Below are 8,870 nucleotides of genomic sequence, written 5' to 3'. Positions count from 1 at the left end.
GGAGACCACAAATTCCCTGCGGGCCGAATATTTCTCAGCTGCCTAGTGAGGCTCCTGACCGGAAGAGGCGGGAAGGGGCAGCCCTCAGCCCTGGGCCCCGGGGTCACCGCCGGGAAGAAGGCTGTCTGCCCGGGGGGCAATGTCAGAGGAGGGCTCTGGGTCCTGGGGCCTCCTGCAGGGGCACAGGGCACCTGTAGCTAACAGCAGGTAATTGCCACGTTACTACGTCCTGGTGCCCCTTCTTCCTCTGCCCTGGCACACAGCTGCCCCATGGCCCTTGACCTTCTGCCCCGGGAGGGAGGTTGGGCGTGAGTGTGGCTGCCGGAGGCAGGTGAGGAAGGAGGCTCGGAGTCCTTGAGTGAGGTCCCCGGGGTCACTCAGCAAGTCGGTGTCAGTGGGGCTTCTGGCTCCTTCCAGGCACCCTGTGATCACTGTGAGACCCTCCTCCCCAGGCGGTGTCCCCGAACAGCTGGGACTCACAGCGACCGGCCACATCACTGCTGACATCTTTCCTCCCGGGAACTGGGTGCTCCCTCCTCTCCACCGTCCCAGTGAGCATCGGGGCTGCTTTCATTAGGGGATGTCCTCCTGGGAGAGATGCAAACCAAGTCTTTACAGAAGGCACAGGGTCTGTTCTCTCCCGCGTCACCTGTCCTAAAGCGTTCCCCTCTCGGTGGCGTCTTTCTGCTTGTTTTTGAATAAAACTTTTAAAACTTGCAGCATGGCGGGCCAGCTGGAAAGGCCATATTTTGAGCCCATGCCCTTCCTCAGCCCCCTCTTGTCCCCTCCCCACAGGGGGCGGGTCCCTGTCCCCCGGGAAAGCGGCTCCCACTAGTGGAAGGTCACTGAGGGCCAGGCCCTGCTCTGACCACTGTCCAGCAGGTGCCCCGACAGAGCCTCAGGGCAGCCCCGTGAGCGGAGCCTCAGGACCCCACTTACAGACACACTGCCTGAGACTCGGGGTGATGGGACCTGCCTGGTCCACACAGCCGCTAAGGAACAAGGCCGGAATACGAACCCACGACTGCCCGGCCTCCTCACCGCCCTCCCCGCTCCCCTAGGACCTCGTGGCGATGTGCCGAGGCGAATGTGGTGGTGGTGTCGCTAAGCATGTGGGGTTGATGATGCTGACAACAAAGGGGTGCTGAGTGCGAGGGGCTGGCGGAGGTTGCTGGGGGGTCCGCCAGACGGGACGTTTCCCAGCCCCCTTTGCGTCCGGGCGGGGCACGTGACCAGCTCTCAGCAGTGCGTTGGGAGAAGTGATGTGAGTGTCACTTCCTGGCCCAGGTGATTAAGAAGCAGGTGCGCTTCTCCCTGTCCCCTCCGCAGCAGGGCCATCTGAGGCCTTGGGGCGGGGGGAGTCGTGAGGCGGAAGGATCCTGGGGCCGCATCGTCGCAGGGAGGATGCCACCTGCCACGCGGTGTTGGAGGCGATGAAAGCCGGTGAGGGGTTTGATCTAAGGCAAGCCAGGCATGATGGGAAAGGCAAGTCCTTCCTCAGAGTCCCGTGGGACTGAGGAGAAGGGCGTTGTCAGCCCGTGGCCCTCGTTGGCCATCGAGGGTCAGGGCCGTGGGGTTCCCGGCAACAGAATCCCTGCGGGACAGTGAGGAGGGGCGGTGATAGTGGCCCACACCACCGCACTGCAGACTGGCCCTGGACAGAATCTCCGCTGCCTCCTGGAGCCGGGCCCGCTTTTCCCCCGCAAACCACCGGGCGGGAGGACATACGCCTCGCGAGCTTGGTTTCCTTCTCTGACAAGGTCCGTTGTCCTCTGTGGAGAGCGTGGCCAGCTGGTCTGGGCCCAGAGGAGGCGGGCTGTGCCCTTGACATCTGCCAGACCCTTGGAGAATCCCAGGCCTCGCCTACCCTGCCCTGTTCCTCTCGGCGGGTGGGGGCGGGGGGGGGGGTAGGATATGGCTCAGCTGGGCCTCCGGGGCTGGGCCGTGGGAACCTCAGGTGCTCCTGACGCATTGACGTGAGCCCGCGGGGACGCACTCCCTGCAGCTGGGCCTGCTGCTGGGAGCTGACAGCAGGCAGAGTGTTCGAGGCCAGGCCCCGGCTGCCTTTTGCCTGAAGTGAGAAGGATGCACCAGAAAATGGTATGAACCCAGAGGCAGCTTCGGAAGCTGGGCCGGTGGTCATCCACGAGCCACTGCCCTGCACCCACCTCTTGTTCCCGCAGTGTGAGCTGAGGGGCGGAGGGAACTGTACTGGGCATTTCACTTTCTTTCCCTACCGCTCTGCCAAGTACAGCCCTCCCTCGATGCTGCCCGGCCACGCCCCCTGTCCCCCAGATCTGAGTCGTGTGGCTTCATCCCCCCAGACCTGAGACCCTGCTCCACCTCTCACTGGCCGGGTGACCTTAGACTTGTTACCCACCTGCCCCATTCACCTGGCATGCGCAGATGGGAAGGCCAACCCGGCAGGGTTCTTAAGTGCACTGAATGTGGCAGCTTGTGAGAAGGGCCTGGTGCAGGGCGGGTGCCTAATAATTGCTGGTTGACACAATCCGTGCTGGGCTGACGAGCCAGCTCCAGCCCCCCCGGCACTTCCCCTCCAGGGGAACAGGCAGGAACCCCAGGGAAATCTCGCCCAGCAGCCCCGCTCTGGGAGAGAGAAATGGAAAATATTCTGATTCCAAAGAGTAAATGTCAGAGGCTTGGGAAGGATTCCGAGGTTCTGAAAATAAAGCTGGCAAAGAAGGGGGGAGGCGGGCGGCGGGGAGGGGTGGAGAGGAGGTGCCAAGCCTGGCAGGGACAGGGGGAGAGGGTGGGGGTGGGGCTGTTCCGCAAGGCGCCTCCTTGTGACCTTGGGGAGGGATTCAGCCAACCTCTGGGCACTCTTGGGGGTGGGGCGGTGGGGCTGCCCCTGATGAAAGGACTCTGGTGTCACTGAACAGAATGTGGGGATGTCGCGTCACCGTCTTCAAATCTCTCAGGACATCCCTGCTCAGAGGCCACCTTGCTGACCCCCTCCGATGCCTATCCCAACCCCCACGCCCAATGTAACAGCCCCACACCCCTCTCCATCCCTCGTACCCTGTTTCATTTTCCCTCGCGGCACCTTTCAGTCTGCATAGTTCGTTTTTGTTCATTTGCATATCGTCACCCCAAAGTACACCTCGGAAAGTCCACGTCCCGGGAGCAGCTGGGGCGCGCTCGGCCCGTTCCCCATCCCCGTGCTCCCAGGTACGGAGGGAAGACCCGACCTGGGAGCAGGGGGCACATATGAGGAGATAGAGCTCCCCTGGGATCTACCTGAAGGGCTGATCTGACCACGCCATGCCACGCGTGGCTCCCGCTTACTCTTGGGATGGACACAGCCAGCCTGGCTGGAGCCTGTGAGTCCTGTCCCTTCCTGTCCCTTGCATTCGATGCTCCAGTTCCTCTGGCTGTGCTCCGGCTCCCTGTCCTTGCCCTGCTTCTGCCTTCCCAGGACCTTTGCACATGCTCCCTCTCTGCCCTGGATGCTCCCCTCCCCCAGTCACGAGACCTACTCATCCTGCAGGTGGCTGCCCCTGGGAAGCCCTCCCTGACTTCTCCTCTATGCCAACTCCTCGCGTCTATGGGGAGGGTGCCTGATGGCTGCACAGAGTTCCCTCTAGCATCCCAGGTCATAAATGAAATCGCACGGGTGTTAGTGCAGGTCTGTAAGACCAGTTTTGCTCACTTCGCAGGGGCCAAGCCCTCCTTCACTGCCCTGTTGTGTGCCTGGCGTGCTGCCTGGCACAGTTCGTACATATGGGATGAACGAACGAATAAGTGAGTGAAGGCATGCTGGTGTGTCCCCAAAATGCACAACATCCTGGGGCAGTGCCTGTGCAAAGACTCAAGGGGAGGAGGGGACGGCAGGGTGTGAGGAGGGCGGACCCGGCAGAGGACAGAGGGACAGGGATAACAGGTGCTGTGCTCTCAGCCCAGCGGGGCAAACCCCGCCTCTTCACTCTAGAAAAAGCACGCTAAGTGTGCCTCCCCCCGTCCCACCACCTGCCAACCCAGTGGTGGTTGGAGAAAAGCGGAAAGAGCCACGGGTAGGGAGGGAGGGGATCCCACCTCTGGCTTGACGCCGCCTCCTTCTCCCAGAAGCCTTCCCTGACTACCCCAACCTACGTGGAGCTCACCCCTTCCTCCTCCTCATCGCCTGCGCCTTCCACACATTTTCCTTTTTTGCTCTTTCCCCGGTAAGTATCCAAATATAACTTATCACGGAACCCCTCCTCGACAGCTGGGAACTGCTCCAGGGCAGAGGCCCTGTCTGACTCATTTCTGTGCCCCAACCCCCAGGGGTGGTTTGGCCCCGATAAAAAGCAAAATTCTACAGAGTACATTTGAAGATCTAATTGGCTCTATTAAGTGATCCGTGAATCGGGCCGCGCCCAATCCCGCAAGGGGAGAGCAGCTCCGAGGTGTACAAAATGGAAGGGTTTTTAGAGGCGGGAGGGTGGGGCAGGAAAGAAACTAGCAAAAGGAAAGAAAGAATTGTTCCAGGCAAAGTCACTTTCCCTTGGGGAGAAAGGCGGGAGGTCTTTGGTGGGTGCCGCCGTGGGGATGTGCAGGACGCATGGGACCGACGAGATAGGACTGCTTTCGTGAGGGAGGTTGAAAGTGCGATTAGATTAGGCATTAAACCCCCGTTTGCTGATTTGGGGCCCGTGGTTTTCTTTACAACAGCCCTTAGTAAGTGTTCTTGAGTGGCACCAGGCGCACAGTTCACTGTGAGTAAGCCTCTGCCCTCTGAGCCTCAGTTTCCCCCTCTGTGAAACGGCTGTGGGCTTGGAGGGAGGTTCTCCCAGGTCCTTCCCAATCTACGGTTCCTCTGAGCCTCAGTTTTTATTTCTGGGAAAGGGGGTGGTAAGGATGCAGTGGGGAGGTGGCTGGGAGGGGCCGGTCCGGGTTGCACACCAGCACAGGGGCGGGGTGGGTAGGGGGCCGCTGCAGTCCCAACCGTGGGGAGGCATTTCACTGATGAGAGCCACACAGGATGACGGGTGGCTGGCCGTCATTTCAGATGACAAGGTTGATGAGTGTGAAGGTGGAGAGGAGGAAGCGGCAGAGGACCTGTGGAGACCTGTGTGCGGGCGCAGGAAACACAAGAACCCAGGCTTGTGTCCCCACCCGCGTGTCACCTGCTGCTGCCCATCGAGTCCACTGGAAGCTGAAGGAGGTTGGGACTACGCTGCCTCACCTGTGCTCTCCTCCTCTGTGAACTCCGCTGTCTGAGATCGAGGGCCAGGTCCAGAAATGGTGCCCAACGCGCCGCGTCCTGGCATTTCCAGGCAGTGGCAGAGACAGTGACAGCAGACTTATCACCCCTGCCTCACCTAACCAGGCCACCTGACTCCCCAGGGACTGATGTTGGCTGCTCATCTGTTCCCAGTGCAGCTCTTGGAGGAGTGGAAAGAGATCCCCCAGGTCCCCGCCTCTTCCCAGGCCAGGGGACAGCGGGAGAAAGCAGTCCCCGGGGAAGTCACTCTGGGAGACATCGGGCGGGTGCAGTCAGCACAAAGCTGTCTCCTACATCCGTAACCCGATGTCACAGGACCTAGGCTCATGCCTTCACTGGGCATCTGCTCTGTGCTGATGTCTCTGCTCCTCTGGCATCTTGATATTTGTCACCTGCAAAGGCAACTGTGACAAGAAGTGTGCTGCCTGGGAGACCAAGGCAGCTCATATGACCTCTCTGCGCCCAGCCTTATGGTGTATGAAATGGGTTTGGAGCCTGTGCTCTGACAATATATTCCATATTGTTTTTTCCCGCCCCAAGGCCCCCGTGGCCATGGACTTGCTCCCCATGTTGTATTCTGCATCTCACCACCAGCCCCCGCCTTCCCCTGATTACTCAGGGGTCCCTTCTCTGCCAGCCAGCCTGTGACTCTCAGACCCTCCCCCTCCCCAACAGCCCCCCTGCAGGAGAAACCCAGGGCTGGTTCTTTCCTTCTCACAGGGCTCCGGGGTGCCTGCAGGCAGCATAGAGTGAAGTTGCCCTGAACAGTCACAGAGGGCATTGCACAAGCTCAGCCAGACTGGCAGGCTGGTGCCCCGGCCCTGTGAAGGCACAGCTATGAGGAACCGGGCTGGACATTGAGACGCTTGGCTTGACCAAGGTCACACAGCAAATTGTTGGCAGACTTGAGCCTGGAACCTGAGTGTCCTAATGTCCAGACAAGTTCCTGCCCCACCGCAGGCATCTGTAGATGTGGACCTGGCCCCACAGACCCTCCTGACCTGGTGGGGAGGATGGAACTTGAAATGGCCTTGACCTGCCGGGCCCTGAGTCCTGCTAAGCTGTGTGACCTTGGTCAAGCCACTTAACCTCTCTGGGCCTCGGTTTCTCCTTCTGTTAAGAGAAGGGCTAGCATCGTGCTTCCTTTCACCCTAGGGTTCTGTAGCTTATTATAAGAAGAACTCAAAAATATATTGATTACTTACTATGTGCCAGGTTTTATGTCATATATATATATATAGAGAGAGAGACATAAATAGATATAGATATAGATATTTATCAGAAATAAACTTTATGTCATAGGTAATATATATTATACATATGTGAAATAATTCTCCAGATGAGGACACAAGACTCCCGGAAGTGAAATACTGTGCCCAAGGTCACACGCTAACAGCAAAGTAGACTGTCCTATGCTCTGCCTCACCACCCACTCTGCACTTTATTTATTTATTTATTTTTTATTAAAAAAAAATTTTTTTTAACGTTTATTTATTTTTGAGACAGAGAGACAGAGCATGAACAGGGGAGGGGCAGAGAGAGAGGGAGACACAGAATCTGAAACAGGCTCCAGGCTCTGAGCTGTCAGCGCAGAGCCCGACGCGGGGCTCGAACCCACGGACCGTGAGATCATGACCTGAGCCAAAGTCGGACGCTCAACCGACCAAGCCACCCAGGCGCCCCCCACTCTGCACTTTAATAAATCCAGAGCCTGCCTTCAAATAATTCCATCTCCCCAGGGAAGGAACCACTTCATTACAAAAGGTCCCTCTTCCCAAAGACAGAACAAGGAGACCAATTAAAGTCACTTGGTTGTAACATCACTTTGGAGATCGATGCGCTGTGATTGCGAACCCCGCCTCTGCGGGCAGCTGTCTAATTGTAGCCGGACCTTTCCAGGCTTCTTACCAGGCTCACCCACCTCCGTGGACCCGTACAGTGGTTCCGAGAGCATCACTGATCTTTTGACGACAGTGTCCTCGTGAAATACAAATCTGCTGTTACTTGGAGAGCCGTCTGCCATGGAGGCACAGAAGAAATGCATCGCAAACGCGCCCTCTTGCATTGTGGCCCCAGCCCCTTGGCCTATCTTGATGTTGGGCTCACAGATCAGATCTGGACATTGATGCCTTTTAGTGTCTCGACTTTGTCACAGAGCGGTGCAGGAGGAAGTCGGCGACAGGGTGTTAGAAATACTGGCAGTGATGTGCAAGCTCCTTGTGAAGGGCCTTTTGGCCACTCGCAGTGAGTTGGCACCTGGTTATTTGCATGGAGGCGGTTCATGGGAGGGTGACCTGGTGCTCCTGTTCTGGAACCTTCCATCCGGTACCCGGTGTAAGTGGCTAAGGAGGCAGCAGTTGTGGGGGGGGGGGGGGCCGAACCTCAAAGAAAGAAAATGCCATCCTTGAATAGCAGTGGCCTCTCCTGGGCAAAGTGGGCAGGAAGTGTCAAGTGTTTTGTCTCACAACCGATCCCCGGGCAGTGGAACTTTCCAGAAAACCAGAGGGGAGGAGAGAGCCCGCTGCTTCAGGGCAGGTGTCTCTGTGGCTGGGCGGATAGCAGAACTGTGTGGGGAAGGCTCTGAGGGTCCAGCCTTCATTCAACAGATGGTCCCTGAGCCCTACAGGGGAAAAGGGGATTTATTCTAAGGCCACACAGACAGCTGGGGGCAGGAAGTGGACACTGATGTCCCTCACTAGATGGTGAGCTCCTTAAAGGCAGGTGCACAGCTATCATCAATGGCAACACCATCGTCCAGCAGGGATCGGTGAATGAGTGAATGAATGAGGTAGTGAATATACACGTAAGCAATGATATAATGCATTCTCCACCATCAACCTGTTTACCTGTTTGCTTTATCCTAAGAAGCCACGAATCCAGAGATACCCATCAGTGGAACCACAGCTTTTGCGGGAGGAGGGAAACAGAGAGAGGGATGAAATAACGTGTCTACGTCAATTGAAAGAGGCATCTTGCTTTGGAAAGTGTAAACCGTCTGTCCCGGAACTGAGGTGCAGGATGAATATCAAAGCTCCCAGTAACTGTCAAAGAAGAAGGATGGACACAGCACTGTTCAGGTGCTGAGCCCGTGTTCTCTTCTACCAACCGACCAAGTGACCAGGGTTGCCTAGGAAGCCCCCCCCCCCCCCCCCGCCGCCCCGGCCTCTCTTGCCTCAGTTTCCTGCCCCAGACAAAGAGCTAGCAGGTGGGATCCAGCCCTGGATCTGGCAGGGGAGGAGTGAGGTCCTCTGCCTGGCTCTGATGCAAAGGTCCCGGGGGGTGTGGGGGGGGGGGGGGGTGGGTGGGCGTGAGGCCTTCTTGCTCCATCCAGGGGAGGGGGCGTGGTCAGGCCCAGCCTCTCCTGGGACCTTGCAACTTCCCTCAGGCCCCTGAGTCAGGAGCAGGGAAGTACTCTGGGCCTGCCTGAGGGCAGCCCCCACCCAGTGTCCTATTCTCTGGAGGCTTCTACCCCCCCCTCCCCCCCTGGCCTCTGGCCCCCCTGCTCCTCTCCCCACCCCTCCAAGGGTCCCTGGAAGCCCCCCCTCCACCCAAACTGGAGGGTCGAACTGGAGGGTCGGCCTTCAGAAATCCTGCCAGCAAGTCTAGAATGGCCTGGGGGAGGTGGGCGTGACCTGGAAGGAGTTGC

Source organism: Panthera uncia (genome assembly GCF_023721935.1).
Source record: "Panthera uncia isolate 11264 chromosome C1 unlocalized genomic scaffold, Puncia_PCG_1.0 HiC_scaffold_4, whole genome shotgun sequence".
Lineage (NCBI taxonomy): Eukaryota > Metazoa > Chordata > Mammalia > Carnivora > Felidae > Panthera > Panthera uncia.
This window is presented reverse-complemented; position numbering follows the sequence as displayed.